The following is a 24,048-nucleotide window of genomic DNA, read 5'->3' as shown; positions in this document are numbered from 1 at the left end:
TACACTGGCGTTCACAGTCGTAGCGCCAAGGGGAATATTAATGGTTAGAGCACGCTACGAGTGTAGAGCCTGTAAGTTACATACGTACATGTTATATTATATCGTTATGTGAATTTCATTTTCTTGGAAATTATGATATAGAGATGTAACAAGTACTGGTGTATACAAATTATTGTTGTTATTCTGATAAATTTTATATTTTTCTATGTTTGTATTGACCAATTAGGATCACGTAACAACTTCATACACTCTATATCTTTCCGCACGAGCTCAGATTTCCCTATTTTATCGTGGTGATCGCTCCTCAAATGGTTCAAATGGCTCTGAGCACTATGGGACTTAACTTCTAAGGTCATCAGTCCCCTAGAACTTAGAACTACTTAAACCTAACTAACCTAAGGACATCACACACATCCATGCCCGAGGCAGGATTCGAACCTGCGACCGTAGCGATCGCTGCTCCCTATGTAGGTCGGTGTCAGCAAAATATTTTCGCATTCAGGGGAGAAAGCTGGTGATTGGAATTTCGTGGTAAGATTCCATCGCAACGAAAAACGCCTTTCTTTTAATGATGTCCGGCCCAAATCCTGTATCATTTCTGTGTCACTCTCTCCCATATTTCGCGATATTACAAAACGTGCTGCGTTTCTTTGACCTTTTTTGCTGTACTCCGTCAGTCCTACCTGGTAAGGATCCCACACCGCGCAGCAGTATTCTAAAAGAGGATGGACAAGGGTACTGTAGGGAGTCTTCTTAGTAGATCTGTTACATTTTCTAAGTGTCCTGTCAATAAAACGGAGTCTTTGGTTAGGCTTCCCCACAACATTTTCTGTGTGTTCCTTCCAATTTAAGTTGTTCGTAATTGTAATACCTAGGTATTTAGTTGAATTTACGGTTTTTAGATTAGACTGATTTATCGTGTAACCGAAGTTTGAGTTCCTTTTAGCACTCATGTGGATGACCTCACACTTTTCGTTCTTTAAGGTCAACTGCTACTTTTCGTACCATTCAGATATCTTTTCTAAATCGTTTTGGTGTTTGTTTTGATCTGGTAATGACTTTACTAGTCGATAAACGACAGCGTCATCTGCACAACCGAAGACAGCTGCTAGATAGGGAACAGCAAAGGGCCTATAACACTACCTTGGGGAACGCCAGAAATCACTTCTGTTAGTCGACGACTTTCCGTCAATTACTACGAACTGTGACCTCTCTGGCAGGAAATCACAAATCCAGTCACATAACTGGGACAGTATTCCATGATACTTTTTCCTTTAGGCTATGCTGTTGTTCCTATTTTCTTATTTCTTCTGCCTCGACAGCATCATAAATTTATTCTTAAAAAGATTTTTCTCTTGCTTCTGATTCTTTGAAATTTCGTTCTGGTTCTTTTCTTATTTCCACATCCAAGCTATTGATTTCTTTCTCCAGAATTACAAGAATATTTGCTTCGTTAGTCTGTTCTCACTAATTTGGCAGAGGTGTCAGAAATGAGGATTAACTTTCGCTTCGGAATCGCTCCTCACACTTTATTCGTACTTTGGTATTCCTCATAACGTCTCATTATCTTACCGTTTGCACTTTGTATTGCACCCATTATTTTTCTAATAAACCGTCTTTCAAGTATCTCTATTCTATCCAACTTATAGATCATTGTTAAGCATTCACATTCTTATAAACATTCTCGTTTCACCACTGTGTTCTAGTGTTTTAGTTTTATATTTCAAGAAATGTGTTTTTTGTTTTAAACACACTGCTGTTCGTGAAAATTTCAAATTCGCGACATGACCTGAATCAATCCCAGATAGGAGGATATATAAAATACTATAGTAAGTGATTAAGATTGATGTTGTACAGCAGGATAGTAAGCAAATGCAGGAATACAATTTTGTTAAAAATCGACAGAAACGTCACTAAGCGGAGCGCGTCTGCCGCCTATACAACTGTGTCGTAGCTAAATGTCAAAACGGAAGGCCCACAGTACAAGAAAGCTGCGAGCCCGTTTCGTCAGACTGTGCGAGAGGGCATCCAAAAACAACTGAGCCAGCACTCTGGCGACGGTGTGGAGCAAACAGAATGCCCTTCCGCAATGAGACTAAATGTACTAACATCACCGAAAGTTGTCATAAGAACGACTTTCAGGATGCGAACTTCGCATAAAGAAACACATTCAGAAACCCTGTTGCTAAGCGCCAGAGAAACTGAGAGCGCTGACAGGCTATCCTTCTTGTTGCTCCTGTCTCTTCCACCTACACGACATCTCGACAACCGAAAACAAAGGCATGCAAAGTTCTGGAGCCTATCCTAAGAGCAGCTTCACTCACTGAGAGTGCCGAAGTTCTGACGACGTCCAAAGCCACGCCAGGCTACTTGGACACACGGCCGCCAAATCCTGGTGCTACGGTGTCGCAGCACTGACCGCGGCTGCAGCCCCGAATCCTCCCGAAAACAGGTAGGTAAGAAGGTAACAGCACCGAATCCTCCCAAACTGACACAATATGACAGAGCCTGCGGCCACTTCGCAGTTCGCGGCGGCAGATCGTTGTAGAGTGAACATGTCCTCAGACGAGGTTACAGTTTCAGTAAGTAGGAAGGGAAGGAAAATGTTGGTGTTGAAAGGTAGCACCTTCGGTTTTAAAAAACTGCTGAAAGGTGGTCTAGCTCGATGGACGTGCAACATTAATGGCTTTGTTTTGTTAAAGCTATTTCTGTTGTGGAGCTGGATGTCGTGGAGTGTCAAGAAAAAGAGCACAATCATAAAGAACTGCCTCATAAAAAATTCAGAGGTAAGAAATCATTTCTGACCACAAGAGAAAAGCCATAGAAGATATTTGCGAGAGACCGTCAAAAATAATTTACCAGAAGTTAAAAGTAGAAGAAACGCAAGTTATAACTACGAGAGATGTCAACAATTTTCGTAAACCTATTTACAAAGCTAGGCGCAAAATTATGCCAAAAGTGTCCACGAATGCTGCAGATGTTCTTGATGTTATCAACATGCTGAATGTGGTAACCACAGACGGGACAAAGTGTTTATTAGAAAATAACACCGAGAAAAAAGTGATCATATTTTGTGTCTCTGCAAATCTTAAAACATTAACGCAGTGTGCTGTCCAAAGTTTTTTGGCAGCTGTTTACAATACTTGGGTTAGTTAATGGCCATTACATTCCATTGGTCTTCTCTTTATTGGACGACAGCTAAACTTCGTCGTATCAGTATGTATTTCAAAGCGTTGTTGATAAATGTAGTGATATAGGTTTGAACTTCTAGCCATCAACAATGTTTTCTGACTTTGAAAAGAGCATAATGAAAGCTGGAAGTGCGGTCTGCCCTGATATTCGCATTCAAGGATTCAAATTTCATTGAACACAGAGCTGGTGGCGAAAAATACAAACATTGGGGCTTGCACGTGACTAATACGCAAAAAATGAAATTGGAATGTTTCTGTCGTACATATTTGGTTTGCCCATGCTGGCTCCTGGTATGGTTGGCGACTGTTTTGTTGACATTTTCATGGCAGAGATACCTGCATCAGAAAAATAAGAAGGATTATGTACCAGATTTTACATTAACAGCATCAAACTCCGTGCATTACTTTTTGCATAATGCGAGTACAAACAGGCATGCAGAAGAAATTATAAAAATATTTTTTGCCGTCTATTGCTCTCCTATAGACCATTCACATTAAGTGTTGTTAACAAACTCCTATATTCAGACATCGGACAAAAAATGGTTCAAGTGGCTCTGAGCACTATGGGACCTTAACATCTGAGGTCATCAGTCCCCTAGAACTTAGAACTACTTAAACCTAACTAACTTAAGGACATCACACGCATCCATGCCCGAGGCAGGATTCGAACCTGCGACCGTAGCAGTCGCGCGGTTCCGGATTGAGCGCCTAGAACCGCTAGACCACCGCGGCCGGCAGACATCGGACACTTATCAATTTGTTGTATGTATAGATTTGCTGGAAATGTAACCATAATTCATAAAATGAACACTGCGATAGTATATGTGTTGCGAAATCATGATTTACTATTTTAATAGGTTAATTATGAAGAAATCAAGGCTATAAATGATTCCAGTTTCTAAAAATAAATATATAAATAAGATAAAAGATAAAACTTTTAAACATACAACACACGCGAAAATTTTTTACATATTCTACTGTAACTTCATACGCTTTCCTTTGCCTGCTTGGAGTATTCATAACGTTTAGAACTGCTACCTCCCGATTCAGACGGGAGGATTCGGTTCCATCGTTTCCAGACCCTTGCGGACTTAGGAGGATTCGGTACCATTTTTCTGACCGGGGGAGGGTTAGCGGCTGCGCCCCTGAGCGCAGGCAATATCAGGACCCGCGCTCAAGGTCCTCGTTGGGCACTGACGCGCTTCCAGGGCAGCATGGACTCTGCGTGAGCACTGCGATGTAGTGCCAGGAAGAAGACGGAATGGTTGTAAGACACTTGCCAATAAATGATTGTTAACTGAGAGATTTGTCATTTGTGCCCCGGCGGTCTACAGCATCACTCACCTGCCACTCCACGCTCGACCTCCTGATGACAGCGTGACCTGAGCCCAGGTCGTAATATTGCTGAGAGGTCCCATGCACAAGGCTCTCTATTGTGTGGCCGGGCAAGTCAGTGTTACACAGTTCTCTGTCGGTGCAGAGCCATCTAATCAAGTGGAAACATGCAAGCAAGTTCCGATACGCTGCTGCTGCAGTTACGCATATGTGGATACAAGAGGCTCGCGCACAGTAACGAGCGAGTACTGGACCACACAATATGCTCACAGTAAAGGATGACTGCTATCATGTTCGCATGGCCACAACCGACAGAAAATTGCGTCCCCAATATTGGCTTCTCCTTGGAGCACTGCTACGCTGTCTACTAAGGGCTGTGCAGTGTTCTAGTGCAGCCCGTTCTTATATTTGAAAAAGAAAAACGCATTTTTGTAGAAACCATTTAATCTTGTATCTCTCCATCCTATGTAATCAAACATTTCTGTAACATGTACAACATTTTTGAAGTGGCAGTGTGCAGTAGATAGGACATACCTCAGGCAACAGTATGTAGACCTTCTATAACTCTTATCATCTCTGTAAGTACAATTCACTGTCAGAAACTCCTGTTTTTTAACCTCTAAAGTGCCTTTTCTAAATAAAATTTTTTTATCATTGTCAAAAGACTCTAGTAACCTACACTGTCCTTGACCTGCGAATGTGAAAAGAGGTTTGTACTCTTTACCAACACCAGCTATGTAAATAACCAATTCTCCACCTGAAGATGATCATATGAACCATCGAAACGCGTAGTGGCAAAATAAACGAGTCACTGACGTTTAAACTTTTTTTTGTGTAAGCTTCTATCTTCACTGTCAAATACACTCGTAGATTTTGTAATGGCGTCGCTGTTCTCTTTAATGTCCGATATTGTTGCATTTCCAAGTCCGCATTAGAGAGTTAAGCTCGACCCACTAACACATTTCTTCAACCGGTCTATTGTTTTAAGTTTTCAGAAAACAGTAAGAACAATGCATATGCATTTATTCGCCATTACGAATGGTACGAAGATGCAAAGATCTGTCACAAGCGAAGGTCGAGATATTGAGATATCAACACAGAATAATAATATTGACGGTTCTACCGGCACCTCTTCATGATGTGCGCGTAAATTTAAATTTGCAGGCTGGAAAGCTTTTGGTTGACCGATTTTTCGATTGATCGGTATTCGGATAATCGGTGCTCTAATGTTAGAAATCTGTGACACTTTAGAAGTGGAAGGGGGACGAATGATGTCAAATTGTATTGGATTAGGGAGTGACTACAACAAGAAATTTTGACCTCCCTCCAGAACCGAAATCTAAATTCACTCGTCGCAGCGAATCACACGGACAACGAGACCATCAGACCTGTTAATCAAAGATTTTGATGAGTCTACGTACAGATTTTGATGAGTCTCGGGTATATGGAAAAATTTGGACATTTGTGGTACAGACTGTGGGACCAAACTGCTGAGGTCATCGGTCTCTAGGCTTACACACTACTTAATATAACTTAATCTAACCTCCGACGGGGGCGGGGGGGGGGGGGGGGGGAGCAGCGTGAACCGTGGCAAGAGGCCTAGGACCGCGCCGCGCGGTCATCGCGCGCGGCGGGTATGTGGCGCTACGACTCAGTAGTGCATCTCCCTCAAAATTATTCAAAAATAGTCATTTTCGCCGTAGTAATTTCATTAATAAATCAATCTTTACTGCACATTTTTTTGAAGCCCTTTAAACACATTTATTAACCTACTTTAACAGGGATGCTGAAATACGCGTGGTTCGCACTGTAGTTGATTAAGGAAGAACAATCTTTCTGGGTTGAAAAAAAACTGTGTTTTCCGGTCTCGCTCATAAAAAATCAGTGTGCCTGCAAGGCAGTAGCCTTCATTAAATGTGCATGGTGTTCGATGAATTTGTGTTTCGGTTGCTTCTACCACAAATGCCATTCGTAACTGTGTTTTAGCACACAAGCGATAGCGAGGAAGATGATGCTGCAACTATTTATTCTGTAACAAATGGAATACACCTTTGAAGAAAGTTTGCTGTAAATTTTGATTTATTAATGAAATCACTACGGCAAAACTATCTGTTTTTGAATAACTTTGTACGGCATATACTAGTTAATGATATTCTGAACGTTACAAAAAAAAGTACATGTGCGATATTTGCATCCGTTCCGTCAGGATGCTGGCCGAAAATTATTGTCGCTGCGCTACCATACTAACTCAAGAGATGACTAACGTGCACTTACAGAAGGTACGCATTAAACTTCAACATCGTTTTTCTCGGAAACTAGGAATCATTGCATGAAAAATCGCTAGCCATGTACTCCGGACGGATCCCTCTACAGCAGTGGTTCCCAGCATTTTTAGACCATTTACCCCTGATTACAGACTACAATTAGACATTAGGTAGCACCCCTCCCCCCCCCCCCCCCCATCCCCTGCACCGTCTGCGCCCCTCCCACACTGTCACCAACTTTGGCACCTAATTAAACTGCGGAATAAAATACTTTTCTTGGAACACTTTTATTTTTTAAATGATGAATGATATTTAGTTTGTATCTGTTAGTATGACTGACGAAGCAATTCGTGGTGCATCGCAAGTGCTATTCACAACTCCTTCTCAGACAATAAAGCTAACAATCGACAGTGAGGGTACGCATTTGTTGCAAAACATACTTCCTCTGCATACTCCTCTCCATTGCGACACGTGCTTGACCTGCACACTGTAACCCCATTTAAAGTCAAGCAAGTTAAAATGTGTGCACTATACTTACTGTTCGTAAATCACTTGATTGCTGCACTCCTTTCTTCTGAACTGGCTGAAATTGGAAGACTTCATGCTGCTAATGCTTTGTGACTAACCGCAGCCACTAATAGTGATAATAATAATACTGTGTACAGCACTATTGTAGCCCTTATGTAGTTACTACTGTGTCGTGCTGTCAATTAATTCATTTATGTGTTTCGATGTGAGTAATGAAGCAATTTATGGACTACTGCAAATACTATCTACAAGTTGGAGAAGACATTTTCCTGCGGTATTTAGCACTTGTTACGTATAGCTAACACTTGGTTCAAGAACCATGAAAGAAGGTTGTATACATGGAAGAAGCCTGGAGATACTATAAGGTATCAGAGAGGTTACATAATGGTAAGACAGAGATTTAGAAACCAGGTTTAAATTGTAAGACATATCCAGGGGCAGATGTGGACCCTGATCACAATCTATTGGTTATGAACTGTAGATTAAAACTGAAGAAACTGCAAGAAGGTGGGAATTTAAGGAGATGGGACCTGGATAAGGTGTCTAAATCAGAGGTAGTACAGAGTTTCAGGGAGAGCGTAAGGGAACAATTGACAGGAATGGGGGAAAGAAATACAGTAGAAGAAGAATGGGTAGCTCTGAGGGACGAAGTAGTGAAGCAGCAGAGGATGAAGGCAGCAGAGGGCTAGTAGAAATCCTTGGGTAACAGAAGAAATATTGAATTTAATTGATGAAAGGAGAAAATATAAAAACGCAGTAAATGAAGCAGGCGAAAAGGAATACAAACGTCTCAAAAATGAGATCGACAGGAAGTGCAAAATGGCTAAGCAGGGATGGCTAGAGGACAAATGTAAGGATGTAGAGGCGCATTTCACTAGGGGTAAGATAGATACTGCCTACAGGAAAATTAAAGAGACCTTTGCAGAAAAAAGAACCACTTGTATGATTATCAAGAGCTCAGATGGAAACACAGTTCCAAGCAAAGTAGGGAAAGCAGAAAGGTGGAAGGAGTACATAGAGGGTCTATACGAGGGCGATGAACTTCAGTACGCTATTATGGAAATGAAAGAGGATGTAGATGAAGATGAAATGGGAGATACGATACTGCGTGAAGAGTTGGGCAGAGCACTGAAAGACCTGAGTCGAAACAAGGCCCCGGTAGTAGACAACATTCCATTAGAACTACTGACAGCCTTGGGAGAGGTAGTCCTGACAAATCTCTACCATCTATTGAGCAAGATGTATGAGACAGGCATAATACCCACAGACTTCAAGAAGAATATAATAATTCCAATCCCAAAGAAAGCAGGTGTTGACAGATGTGAAAATTACCGAACTATCAGTGTAATAAGTCACGGCTTCAAAATAATAACGCGAATTCTTTACAGACGAATGGAAAAACGGATAGAAGCCGACCTCGGGGAAGATCAGTTTGGATTCCGTAGAATTATTGGAACACGCGAGGCAATACTGACCCTACGACCTATCTTAGAAGATAGATTATGGAAAGGCAAACCTACGTTTCTAGCATTTGTAGACATAGAGAAAGCTTTTGACAATGTCGACTGGAATACTCTCTTTCAAATTCTAAACGTGGCATGGGTAAAATACAGGGAGCGAAAAGCAATTTACAATTTATACATAAACCAGATGGCAGTTATACGAGTCGAGGGGCATGAAAGGGAACCAGTGGTTGGGAAGGGAGTGAGACAGGGTTGTAGCCTCTCCCCAATGTTATTCAATCTATATAGTGAGAAAATTGTAAAGGAAACAAGAGAAAAACTTGGAGTAGGTATTAAAATCCATGGAGAAGAAATAAAAACTTTGAGGTTCGCCGATGAGATTGTAATTATGTCAGAGACAGGAAAGGACTTGGAAGAGCAGTTGAACGGAATGGACAGTGTCTTGAAAGGAGGATATAAGATGAACATCAACAAAAGCAAAACAAGGATAATGGAATTTAGTCGAATAAAGTCGGGTGATGCTGAGGGAATTGGATTATGAAATGAAACACTTAAAGCACTAAAGAAGTTTTACTATTTGGGGAGCAAAATAACTGATGATGGTCGAAGTTGAGATGATATAAAATGTAGACTGGCAATGGCAAGGAAAGTGTTTCTGAAGAAGAGAAATTTGTTAACATCGAGTATAGATTTAAGTGGCAGGAAGTCGTTTCCAAAAATATTTGTATGTAGTGTAGGCATGTATGGAAGTGAAACGTGGACATAAATAGTTTGGACAAGAAGAGGATAGAAGCTTTCAAAATGCGGTGCTACAGAAGAATGCTGATGATTAGATGGGTAGATCACATAACTAATGAGGAGGTATTGAATAGAATTGGGGAGGAGTTTGTGGCACATCTTGACTAGTAGAAGGGATCGGTTGGTTGGACATGTTCTGAGGCATCAAGGGATCACCAATTTAGTATTGGAGGGCAGTGTAGAGGTAAAAATTGTAGAGGGAGACCAAGAGATGAAAACACTAAACCGACTCAGAAGGATGTAGGTTGCACTAGGTACTGGGAGATGAAGAAGATTGCACAGGATAGAGTAGCATGGAGAACTGCATCAAACCAGTCTCAGGACTGAAGACCACAACAACAACAACACGTGTATGTCTCACTTTTGTCATCAGCGATGTATGGGGCAAAGAACAACATATGTGTGTAGTGGATGGACTATATGAGGGATCTGTAACCTGTATCGGATTAATGAAGAAGTAATTATAACTTATATAGGGTGTACATAAAAACATGGAACACTTTCAATTATTTATTGCACAAGAACCAAACATTGTACATATATAATACATATGTCATTTTGAAGAGAAAACCTGAAAGATTATTTTTTCTTGTATACCGCCACAGCGTAATTTGGTAATTTGCCGATAGTCAGCGCTAGTCGCAAACATGGCAAGTTCAGTTGCGGAGCGATCTTACTGTGTTTTGGAGTTTGACAAAAAATAGTGTGCTGTCCAACGGATGTTTAGAACCGAGTACGGTAAGAAGACTCCAACAAGGAAGTCCATTTTGCACTGGCACAACAAATTCGTTACTAGATGTTGCTTGTGCCTGGTTATGTCGAAAACTGTATGGGCCATTCTTCTTCGCTGTGACCACTGTCACTGGATATTACTACTTGGATATGCTGCAGCAGTGGCTGATGCTTCAAATGCACTCCGTTCATCTTTCAGCAGGATGGGCTTACATCCCATTTTCATCGTGAAGTTGGTGGGTACCTGAACACGGAGCTGCCGCATCGTCGGATCGGCGGTGCTACAGAAGGGGACAGCTGTTTCATGAAATTGCCTTCCCGATCACCAGATCTCGCTCCGTGTGACTATTTTCTGTGGGGGACACATTAAAGATCTGGTGTATGTACCGCCTCTACCACGTGACGTAGCAAAGCTCCGGGAGAGAATAAGGGAAGCGACTGCCACAGTCGACGATGCCATGCTGGGAGGTGTATGGCGAAAATTTGATTACCGTATTGACGTCTGCTGGCTCACTCATTGTTCGCATATCGATTGTTTGTAAAAAAAAAAAAAAAAAATAACTTTCTGAGTTTCTTTTCAAAATCCAATATGTATGACATCTGTATAATGTTTAATTCTTGTGCAATAAATAATTGAAAGTGTTCCCAGACATTGTGTACAACGTATAATCAACATTAATCTTACAAAGTTTTGATAACAGTAATGACCCTTTGAAAATAATTAAGTTTCGCGACTGAAACATAATCGAATCGTTTAGTTTTTACTCCTCAGAAAATTTCATTTTACACCTCAGGAGGTAATTACCCGCAGGTTGGGAACCACTGCTTTACTACATACATAAAACTATCTGTGAGCGCCGGCCGCGGTGGTCTAGCGGTTCTAGGCGCTCAGTCAGGAATCGCGCGACTGCTACGGTCGCAGGTTCGAATCCTGCCTTGGGCATGGATGTGTGTGATGTCCTTAGGTTAGTTAGGTTTAAGTAGTTCTAAGTTCTAGGGGAGTGATGACCACAGATGTTATGTCCCATAGTGCTCAGAGCCATTTGAACCAATCTATCTGTGAGCGTGGGGTTGAACTGTGCAACGGATTAATCTGAGATGTACCCTTTACATTGTGGCTCCTGCAACATGCAATTTCCACCCCCACACTACTACAGAAGTCAGACAGACGCTCCTAACGTTCTAAAGAGAAATGCCTGAAAAACTTTCAGCAATAAATATCTTCTGGAGTCGTCCGCTGTAAGGAAATGACACAAAAATGCACAAAAGTTTCTTAATAACTAGTGTGATACTTGGGTACTGGAGTAGTGCTAGTTAGTGTAAGAAAAACATGAAACTAACGAAAGTTGTTATTTATTTTGCAAAAATTCTGAGAAATCACAACGGCACTTTTAGTTACGAATTGAACAAGTTATATCCTGGTTCTTTTCGGAATGTGAAGTTACCTCTCAAGGATAGGATTCGCTAATGAAATTTCTGTACAAAGTTTAAGATTGTTGTTGACTTGGCAGAATGGCTGAGAGGCGCGCCTACTCAACTTGAATAATTATCCTTTAGAATGTTGCTAGATACAATCGAGGCTGTCGCGTGTGAAATCTAGTGAAGTGTACTGTTGTGGAGGAAATATGGGGCTTGCAATAGTTGTAGCGCACAATACCGTAAGCTGCGATGACCCCTGTCTGCGCCGCTCGTTGCTGACAAATAAGATAACTCTCGTTCTATCTGGATTGACCTTCGCCAATCAAACTCTCCCTATGCCTTGATGAAGTCAAGGATTCCTATTCGCCCCTAGTCTAGCTATTGACGTGGTACACCGGTCAGATAACAAGTCCACCGCGATGCCACTCAAAAATTCGCTCGCAGGCGTTAAACTATAACTCTGTCGTTCACACTCCACAATAAGTGTGTCGACCAACACAGTGAACAACGCTTAATCGCAAGGACTCAATATACAGTCGCACTTCGATTCGCTCTCGACAGAGGTGCTCTCCCAGTGAAGTACTGAGGAGAGACTTGTTGCTCGCTCCAAGAGCGACAATGGAATGGCGCCTCTCCACGCCAGACGTGAAGGGGTATATCTTTCGGTCTCTCTCATTACTCCTTCAGCTCAAGGTGTCAAAAATATCGTCTGCCAATCAGCATTGCTCTTCTAAAACGGGAGAATGACGTTTCGTTTAAGGTGACCAATCCGGAAATCGGTAGCATTGGCGTTTGACGTTTGCTGTCTCCCTGTGAAAATCTCTGAAACTGCGTGCTATGTGTAAAGAATGCGTAGGCTGGCCGCTCCCACACAATGTTGCGGAATTTGCTTTTAAGCCAAACACGGGGTCGTTCCTCCTTTCCCTCCGGCAAACGCTGTCCGCTCCACGGGCGGCCGCCGGGACAGGATGGGTTGGGACTGGCCTCCTGGCGTGCGGTTGCCTCTCTCGAACTAAAAGCTCCTGTGATCGTCGTGTCTGGAATGTGTGTGTGTACGCCAGCCTCGAGTATTTTAACCACGGTGCACACTTGCGATTTATTAGTTATTTGCATATCGTTTACATGAATTCATACAACATTGACTTTATCTTATCGAGTTTGGGTTCGAATGAAGCGTCTTGATGTGCGGAATATGATTGTGAGGGCGTAATATGTAAGCAATGAAGGTCAGGAGACCACGACGTCTTACAGCTAGTCAAAATATGTGATTAATGGGTCTGATGTTCCTTTTGTGAGTCGACACGAAGCTTTGGAAACAACGGCCAACGTGCCAGCGGTGACCGTTGCACGTGCTCAGAGCAGGTAGCAGGCAGCAGGTAGCTGTCCCGAGGCCGCCAGCTCCTACAGCAGTGCGTGGGTGGGGTGGGGCGTGTCAGATGCTGCGATACGGCGTGCCGCTACACTGCCGCGCGGGGCCCGGGAAACAGCGGCACGGCGCCACGGGAGCGCAGCTGGCTGGCTACACGTGACCTCTCCAGGCTCACGCAGCACTCCACGTTTACGACGGGCCTCCATGACCGGATTCCGAAAATCCAATTCGCCCGACCGTTTCTGGTTGGTCATGAAACACTCCAATATCAGTTCTCGGAATGCGGTTCTAGCTGCTGGATTTCCTCTTCCACAACCGATTTTCGCACCGATGTAAAAGCACAACAGTGTCTAAAATGTGCTTGGGTCGTCAAGTTACACCTTGTTTTTAAAAACTTCCGACTAATCTGAACAGAGAAACTTTTTGTGAAGTGAAGGAGAAGTAGAAATATTAGACCGAGCACGAAATTGTCTACCTCCGACATTTAAATGAAGAGAAACAGCCATTGTGCTAAGTCAGACACTGGAACAGCAGATTTAACATGTCATTTCTGTAAACAGCTAAATAGCGGGAAACTGACATCTGACCGCTCAAGCAAAATCGCTTCAGGCCTAAAGCCGTAAACACGACAGTGAAAAAGTTTTCGCAATTCCATTTCGTCTTTCGGACGCTGTCATTCACGTAAACGTAGCAACAGTCAGAAGGTACTTTATTTTCCGTGTGTCCATCTCTTAAAACCCATTTTTTCTCAGGTAAGGGTAGACATACCAATTTGAAATTTATATTAAAGACTAAAGTCCTCGAAAACTTGGCGACATAAAAAATGTAAGCTTCTAAGTAAATGTAATCATAACGTAAGGCCATTTATCCATTTGTGTTAGATAATTTGATACTCGCAAGTCCACTCATCAAAACCTATAGACGAACTGTCTATATACACTATTTAAGCTTGTACAGAACCCATAGAGCGTGAGTCCTACACGAAGCTGCCTGTCCTTTTTTTTCTTTTATTCTTGGAAGAAAAACTCAAGGAAGGCAAACCTACGTTTATAGCCTTATTTTTTTTAAAAAATGAGAAAGGTTTTTGACAACGTAGACTGGAATATACTCCCTTAAGTTTTGATTGTAGCAAAGGTAAAATACAGGGAACGTAAGCTTATCTAAAACCTGTACAGAAACTAACCTTATAGCCTATCCCAGATGTTATTCAATCTCTACCTCGTGCAAATAGTGAAAGAAACCTATGAGAAATGTTGAAAAGGCTTACTGATGACGGTAATTCTCTAAAAGACGTAGACAAAGAATTTGGGATATGGCTGAGTGGAATAAATGGTGCCTTGAAAATAGGTTAATAGATGTACATAAACAAAAGAAAAATATAGATAATGGGGAGTATTCGAGTTATATCAGGTTATGCTCAGAAAATTAGATTAGCAATTAAGACATACGAGTATTAAAACAATTTTGCTATTTCACCTGAAAAGTAACGATGTCTCAAGCAAAGACGATATAAAATGCACCTTTTCTAAGGAAGATAAATATGTTAACATAGACTTTAAATTGTCAATAAGTCTCCTCTTAAAATACTTTTGTGGAGCATTTGAAGATAAAAGTCGTCCCATCGGTTGATGTAACAATGAAATTGATTGTTTCTATAGCTGATAAGATTGTTGTTGTTGTGGTCTTCAGTCCTGTGACTGGTTTGATGCAGCTCTCCATGCTCTTTTATCCTCTGCAAGCCTCTTCATCTCTGAGTAAATACTGCAGCCTACATCCTTCTGAATCTACTTGCTGCATTCATCTCTTGGTCTATCTCTGTGCTTTTTACCCCTCCAGTACTAAACTGGTGATCCTTTGATGTCTCAGAATGTGCCCTGTCATCCGATCCCTTCTCGAAGTCGGGTTGTTCTGCCCAATTCTATTCAGTACCTCCTTATTAGTTACGTTGTCTACTCATCTAATCTTCAGCACTCTTCTGTAGCACCCCAATTCAAAAGCACCTATTCTCTTCTTGTCTAAACTGTTTCACGTCCATGTTTCACTTCCAAACATGGCTACACTCCATGAGTTTCTGACAATTAAATCTATACTCGATGTTATCAAATTTATCTTCTTCAGAAACGCTTTCCTTGCCATTTTATATCCTCTTTATTTCGACCATCATCAGTTATGTTGCTGCTCAAATAGCGAAACTCACCTACTACTTTAAGTTTCTCACTTCCTAATCTAATTCCCTCACGATCACCTGACTACATTCCTTTAACTTCGTTTTGCTTTTATTGATGTTCATCTCATATTCTCCTGTCAAGACGCTGTCCTCAGGCCCTTTGCTGTCTCTGACAGGATTACAATGTCATCGGTGAACCTCAAAGTTTTTATTTAATCTTCTTGGACTTTAATTCCTACTCCAAATTGTTCTTTGTTTCCTTTACTGCTTGCTCAATATAAAGGTTGAATAACATCTGGGCTCTGTCTCACTCCCTTCTCAACCACTACTTCCCTTTCATGCCGTTCGACTCTTATAACTGCCGTCTGATTTCTGTACAAAGCTGTAAACAGCCTTTCGCTCTCTGTACTTTACCCATGCTACCCTCAGAATTTCAAAGTGAGTATTGTAAATTTGTGGTGAGGGTTATGGGACCAAACTGCTGAGGTCATCGGTCCCTAGGCTTATGCACTACTTAACCTAACTTAAACTAACTTACACTAAGGACAACATACACACCCATGCTCCCCCCCGAGGGAGGACTCGAACCTCCGAAGGGGGGGGGCAGGGGGGGGAGGGAGAAGCGCGCTGACCGCGGACCGTGTCAAGACGCCGTAGACCGCACGGCTACCCCGCGCGTCAAAGAGATTTTTCTAGTCAACATTGTGAAAAGCCTTTCTAAGTCTAGAAATGCTATAAATGCAACGCCTTTCTTTAACTTATTTTCTAAGAGAAGTCGTAGCGTCAGTATTGCCTCGGGTGTTGCTAAATTTCTCCAGAATCCAAACTAATCTTCCCCGATGTCGGTATCTACCAGTTTTCCAATCTTCTATAAAGAATTAGCGTTAGTATTTTGTAATCGTGGCTTATTAATTTGATAGTTCGATAATTTTCATACCTAATAAGTTTACACTGTATATAACCGGACTGTATCATTTATGAAATTATATCTGTTCTATAAAAGGAATGTTGTTCTAGCTTTTACCATCAGAATATTTGTGCAAAGTAGCATAAGACATTACATGTACAGAAAATGACGATGATATTCAAACTAAGGAAAAGAGACTCTCTGTGCAGAGTACGCTGCCGATATTTCTATGGGCTGGCAGGAGAATTCGATGATATCTGGGAAAAAGTGTGGAACTGTAAGGATTCTGTGTTTAAATCAAAAAATATACTCTAGACATGAAATTAATTTTTGAGCTTGTTTTCTGCACAATACGTGAACATTAAGCAACATGATTCTTTCCAATTTATTTTAATATAATATCAGGCGCAAAAGAAAGGTAGACGATGTAGAGGCAAAATCTTGATATTCCTGACAACGAGTAACATACAAACAGAGGCCTAGCTGGAATGTATATTACCACGCCCGTTTAAACACTGCATTTTAACCAGCACGCTGCTGACGTGGTGTTTAATCGCCGCGTCGGCGGAAGGGGTTGATCAACCGTCACTCAAATGTTTCCCTTCATGTTTTTTACAGGGACCAACATGACAGAATCAATTTGGAAAGTACCCTTTTAATCGCAAAATTAATTAACGTAAAATCCGCCCTGTTTCCGCTTACATCAACAGCCATTTTTTTAAAAAAAATTGAAGAATTATAAAAGGTAATACATGCTTTGTGCATGTTTCATCCACTCTTTATATCCGATGGCAGAGAGCTCGTTAATACCTAAAAATTTACTGTAATATCCGTAGCTCTTACATTCTTCAGCAAATTTCCGACGACTTGCATTTTTCACATATGTTCTCTGTGATAACGCGTCGTAATTACACTCTGAAATGAAACAGTTTCTTGCTAAGTGAAGCCGTCGAAAATTGATATTACACGCATATCATCTCATTTTGTGGAAGTAAAAATTCGAAGAATTTTTTGAAGTTATTTAAGGTGCAGTTAGCGCTGCTTTTGAATCTCAATTGAAAAAAGTTTTCAGTTATGTGGGAGCTTTACATGTAGATTACAGATATGCATGCAATATTTGTCATCATCAATTAGATTGCACTTTACTACAGTAATGCGCATGTTGTGACGACATCGAGTTTTAAAAAAATGGATTGTTGGTAGCTCTTGACTAAAGATTGTGAGGATGAGTATATCAACAAAGTTCAAAGTTCTGGAATCAGAGTTGTTTATCCCAGTAGGCGCATTTAATGAATTCCTGTATTAGTCAGTCTTCAGTGTTCTGGCTATAATACAAACCTCTTTGGTCTGAAGTAATCAGTCATAACCAGCTATTGTCAAGGAGTACCGAACGAAGTTTGCGAAGACTAGAAAAAAGCACTGGTTGTGTAAAATAGACATCAACAACGAAACTGCATTCCTCCACGATGGTGTGGCTTCAGAACGCCCCTGAAGTGTCGAAACACAGCAGACCAATCCACTAAAAGTAATGCGTGCCTTCAGGTGAGGTCGAACAGCAACGATATGAAGTCTGTCACGTTATCTCCCGAGCGAATCGACCGGAAGAAGAAACTCTTTCGCTGCAGCAGGGAAGCAGACGCTTTGAAAGAATTGCCACAGGATTTGTTTCGTGCATAGGACGAACATTCAGTCTACCTGAACCAGATTTAGATGTTTCAGCATGGGTTGAGCTAATTGCTCTCAAAACTGACATTGGTTACTCGTAAACAAACAGCACCTTTGGAAACAACATTCCACATGCTGACGTTGAAAGGCGTCATTAGTCTGTCTCTCGATTAATTTTGTGGAAACCCTTATCAGGTTCGTTAAGAGTGTCTTCCCTCCGCCTGCATTTGCTCATATTTTCCATGCCATTGAGGAAGGCAACGCCGAGAATCCAACATTAGTGTGTTTATTCTCACCATAGTCGCAACAGATAATCAGCGCAACCCCTGTCCCAAACGCCGATGATCGATCAGTTGAATAAGTGTGGTTATATTTACGAACGTGTCAGCTAGGCAAATACTGGTGAAATTTCTTGGTTTAGCTTTGCAGTAGAAGCTGTGGAAGGCAGTGGAGTATAATCTTCGCAGCTAGCTTTGGTGGCGACAATCTGTCACGAAACACTGTCGCCACACTTGGCTTTGAGTTCCTAGACATGCCACCACACAACTGGACCTTTGAAATCCAAGCGTTGAGACGCCGTCTTCATAATTTCAACCGTTGAACAGATTGGAAAATTTTAGTCCGAAGGAACGAGGCGTTGTCTCCCCTGTCTTCTGACTGGAGGAGATGCCTGCCCTTACTGGCACACCCATGTTGGTGACCGATCAGTGCGCCCCCATCAAATTGGTTCGCTCTGTGTATGCAAAGGCGAACTCACCGGGACGCGGACGAGTCGAGTCGCAGCAGGGACTCACTGCTTCTCAATCAAATATAACTTGATGTTTCTGTGTACACGTCAGCAGTGATTTTTGGATGGGTGCAAGGACAATTTTAAATTAGTATTCTCGAAAACGAGCACACTCAGCAGTTACGAACAGTGGGGAGTTCTCGCGAGTGATGGTTTCGGTAGAATTTTACGTAAATTCAGATGGAATGAAACTCGGTCCTTAATCGGTCACTTTTCATTTCATGTATCCTGCGCCCAGTTAACTTTCATTATTCTTTTCGCTGTGAGTCACCAGCCGACTTTGTCCACTCATTTAGTAATGGAAAATGGTGAACTTTGCTCTCGGTTAATCTGTGAGTTTGACTCTTTGTATGAGAGCGTTTCGCGTCCATGTTGCATTTCCTTCGTCCACAAATCCTGCTGACTAATAATGATCGGTATTGTTATCGCCGATTGCTTATATGGAGTCACAGGATTAGAATTTTTATGTATGTACCATGTAAACTCCAAGTGTTAAATAAATGTTCATTATGCAATTAATTAGTTTATTAGACGTCTGCACAACGTGCATACCTGCATACCTTTCCTCCTCCTGCAAACCATATGAGAGAGTTACTTGAAAGGTTTAACAAAGTATAAATAAACACAGACTGGTCGTTCTGGAGTTTACTAATTAAATTCCCATTGTGCAGTTTGCTCTTTAGAATAGCGACTAGTGCTGGTACTCAGTTAATGTTCACGAAGATTCAGACAGTTTGGCACTCACGGCCGAATAGGTAATGATAACCACGGTACTTGTGCAAAAGGTAGCGCTCAGTTACAGAATGTCCTTGGTATGAGGCGAAAGGCAGTCTCAACACAATACGAAACTGGAGGGCAATACTTTTGGTTAGGAGGCCGGCCGAAGTGGCCGAGCGGTTCTAGGCGCTACAGTCAGGAACCGCGCGATCGCTACGGTCGCAGGTTCGAATCCTGCCTCTGGCATGGATGTGTGTGACGTCCTTAGGTTAGTTAGATTTAAGTAGTTCTAAGTTCTAGGGGACTTATGACCACAGCAGTTGAGTCCCATAGTGCTCAGAGCCATTTGAGCCATTTTGGTTAGGAATGAATTGTTGCATGGACAGGTGCGCATCAGGATGGGGATCATCAGCCCCTCACCCATCCCACACCCGCACAGACACATGATATTTTCAAAAACTGCATTTTTTACCATCGGCTATTTATTTTAAAAGCCTATATGTCTATTGGATTCGTTCATGGACCATCTCCACCGGACATCTGTCAACATCGAAACTGAAGGCACACAATTGTACACAACAATTACAACAATTGGCAAGAATTTGGGTATAACATATTTATATGTATATTCTTAGACTGTGACTTAATTATTTACAACTGGAGCTATTCTTAGAAATCATAATATCAAGTGCGTGCATTTGAATATCGCGCATTTCATATAGACGATCTTTTATTTTAAATATTAGGCTGAGTGGGATAGCGTAAGCTGACTTTCACTTCTTTGAAACATATTTTTAAAGTTTATTCATATTTCATATATGAACCTGTTCTTCCTTTATAGATTGATAATTTTGTGTTTTCTTTTGGTTATTATAGTTTACGTCCGCCATTTCATGTGCAGTAGTCTTTTGTTCATGAAATACGATGGAACTTGCAATCATTTTAATATTACGAAGTCCGATAATCGGATTAATACTAATTTCCTGACGTTAAATTGTCTTACACCTTTTTCAATCCGAGCACTTCATTCTTGGTCGTCCATTCTTATTATTCCGTCTTGGCTCTTGTAATATTGTATATTACCTGTCTCTTCCTATAGCTTACCGCTATTTTTCTCAGAATTTCGAACATCTTGCACCATTTTACATTGTCGAATGCTTTTTCCAGGTCGACAAATCCTGTGACCGTTTCTTGATTTGTCTTTAGTCTTACTTCCATTACTTATCAACCGCAACAACAGAATTGTCTCTCTGGTGTCTTTACCTTGCCTAAAACCCACATGATCATCTAACACATCCTGAATTTTCTTTTTCATTATTCTGTTTACAGTTCTTGTAAGCAACTTGGATGCACGACTTGTTAAGCTGTCTGTGCGATAATTCTCGTACTTGTCGGCTCTTGTAGTTTTCGAAATTGTTTGGATGATATTTTTCCGAAAGTTAGATGGGATGTTGCTAGCCTCATACATTCTACATACCAACGTGAATAGTCGTTTTGTTGCCACTCCTGCAAAGATTTTAGAAATTATGATGGAATATTATCCATCCCTTCTGCCTTATTTGATCTGAAGCCCTTCAAAGCTGTCTTAAATTTTAATTCTAATACTGGATCCCCTATCTATTCTTTATCGACTCCAGAGAAAAGTTACCACCCTTCACCGAAGGTTGTTTTGACTTTCCTATTTGCCGAGTCAGTCCTTCCGGCAATCATATATTTCTCGATTTCTTCACATTTTTCATGCAGTCATTTCGTCTTAGCTTCCCAGCACTTACTATTTATTTCATTCCTCAGCAACTTGCATTTCTGTATTCCTGAATTTCGCTGAACATTTTTGTACTTTTTATTCTTTCATCGATCAATTGAAGTGTTTCTTCTGATACCCATGGCTTCTTTGTACCTATATTTTTCTTTCCAACTTCTGTGATTGCGCTTATCAGAGATGTCCATTCCTCTTTAACTGTACTGTCTACTATTTTTCTATCGCTATAGCTACTGCCTTAGACAACTTTAAGCGTATCTCGTCATTCCTTAGTACTTCTGTATCTCACTTATTTGCCTTTTGATTTTTCCTGACTAATCTTTTTAAACTTCAGCCTACCCTTCGTCACTACTACATTGCGATCTGAGTCTATATCTGCTCCTAGGTACGCCTTACATTACAGTATCTGATTTCGGAATCTCTGTCTGAGCATGATGTACTCTAATTGAAATATTCGCGAATCACCCGACCTTTTTCATGTAAACCTCCTCATCTTGTGATACTTGAACAGAGTATTTGCTGTTACTAGCTGAAATGTATTACAGAACTTAATTAGTATTTTTTCCCTCTTATTCCTTGTCCCAAGCCCATATTCTTCTGTAACCTTCTCTTCTATCCTTCCCCCACAACTGCATTCCAATCCCCCATGACTATTAGATTTTCATCTCCCTTTACGTACTGTATTACTATTTCAATATCTCATATACTTTCCCTGTCTCTTCATCTTCAGCTTGCTGCCGATTCTGATAAAAGCAACCCTATCACTGAACTGTTCACAGTAACACACTCTCTGCCCTACCTTCCTATTCGTAACGAATCCTACTGCCGTTACACCATTTTCTGCTGCTGTTGATGTTACCCTATACTCACCTGACTCGAAATCCTTTCCTTCTTCCCATTTCACATCACCGACCCCCTACCATATCTAGATTGAGCCTCTGCATTTCCCTTTACACATTTTATAGCTTCCCTACCACGTTCAAGCTTCTGATATTCCACGCCCCAACCCGTAGAAAGTTATCCTTTCGTTGGTCATTCCTGCTTTATCTCATGGTCACCTTCCCCTTCGCAGCCCCTCCCAGAGATTCTAATGAAAGACTATTCTGGAATCTTGTGCCAATGGAGAGATCAACATTACACTTTTTCAGTTACAGGCCACAAGCTCTGTGGACACACGTCATGTGTCTTTAATGCAGTGGTTTCCATTGCCTTCTGCATCCTCATGCTGTTGGTCATTGCTGATTCTTCCGCTTTCAGGGACGGTTTTTTACCCCAGGGACAAGAGAGTGCCCTGAACCTCTGTCCGTTTCTCCTCCCTCTTTGAGAACGCCGTTGGCAGAATAAGAATGACTTCTTACGCCGGAAGTCTTCGGCCGTTAATGCCGATTATTAATCAAAATTTTTGCGGTGGCGGGTTTCGAACTCGGGAGCGTGGACGTTTTGATTGCTGATCAAAGACGCTACCCCTGACCACGCGTGCCGTAAAGATAAGTATTTAAAATTATGAGCACTTACGTAGTAACATCTTAACTACCTGTGTCTACGTAACACCACATTTTCTAACTTCATCTCATTGGATGACGCTTGTATCTAGAAAAAAATATAGTATACAAGCAAAGGACAACAATATCATGTATCCACAGGTATGTGTCTCACACAACGAAACTAAGTTATATGTTGGCACTTTTTAAGATAACAACACGAAATACGTCAGTACCACGATACGAGATAACAACACGTGTAATCATAAAATGTGTCTCTGTCGGTGGTAATTGTGGTGTCACCGCCAGACACCACACTTGCTAGGTGGTAGTTTAAATCGGCCGCGGTCCATGTAGTACATGTCGGACCCGCGTGTCGCCACTGTGATCGCAGACCTAGCGCCACCACCAAGGCAGGTCTCGTGATACGAGAGTGGACTCGACCCCAGTTGTACGAGAACCAAGCTACCGACCAGTTGTACGAGAACCAAGCTACCGCCCAGTTGTACGCGAACCTAGCTATCGCCCAGTTGTACGAAGCCTTTCTCTCTCATTAGCCGAGAGACAGAATAGCCATCAGCTAAGTTAATGGCTACGAACTAGCAAGGAGCCATTTGTATCAGTGCCTATAGCTTACAAGTATTCAAGAGAGATGTATTCCAAGGCCTAAATAAAAGATAAGTAAAAAGCATCTACCTACTTTTCTTCTTATTCATTTATAAGTTCTCATGTTCCAGACTTCACGCCCGTCGGCGTGTGTGTGTACGCGTGCCTGCCTTTCTTTTGGCTACTACCGTGTGGCGTAACAGTCTTGTTACGTCACTACAGATTGGCGACGAGGAACAACTTCTTTCTGATTGCTTACATTTAATTGTGTCATGGCTTCGCCACATTCTCCAGATGTACTGTCCGAATTTTATCGCTTGCAGAATCAGCAGACGCAGGCGTTACTGGATGCCCTTGGACAGCTCGTCCAGGGTCAACGTGCGCTGCACACCGATGCGGCCGCAGCCGCTTCACCGCTACCGCAGCCACAACCTGCCGTTGCACCGCCTTTTAGGCACTACGACCCGAACCACGAGTCCTGGCAAGAGTGGTCTCGTCAGTTCGCCTTTTACATGGCTGCCTACAGAATTCAAGGTAATGAGCGGCAGCCGTTTTTGCTTTCTTGTGTCGGTGTGTCCACATACCGTGTGATAGTGAAATTGTTTCCCCGACGCGACGTAGCAACTTTGTCCTACGAGGAAATTTTGTCTGCATTAGATGCCTATTTCAAAGAAACAGTTAATGTGGTTGCAAAACGGTATACGTTTTTTCGTACAAAACGTACGGCCGGTCAAACTAATAGGGAGTGGGTAGCAACATTGCAAGGACTTACTAGGGACTGTGCCTTTGACTGTGACTGTGGTCTTTCTTATTCAGATACAATGGTGCGTGATGCAATTGCACAGAACGTTTCTGATGTT

This window comes from Schistocerca piceifrons, chromosome 3 (genome assembly GCF_021461385.2).
Source record: "Schistocerca piceifrons isolate TAMUIC-IGC-003096 chromosome 3, iqSchPice1.1, whole genome shotgun sequence".
NCBI classification, from domain to species: domain Eukaryota; kingdom Metazoa; phylum Arthropoda; class Insecta; order Orthoptera; family Acrididae; genus Schistocerca; species Schistocerca piceifrons.
This window is presented reverse-complemented; position numbering follows the sequence as displayed.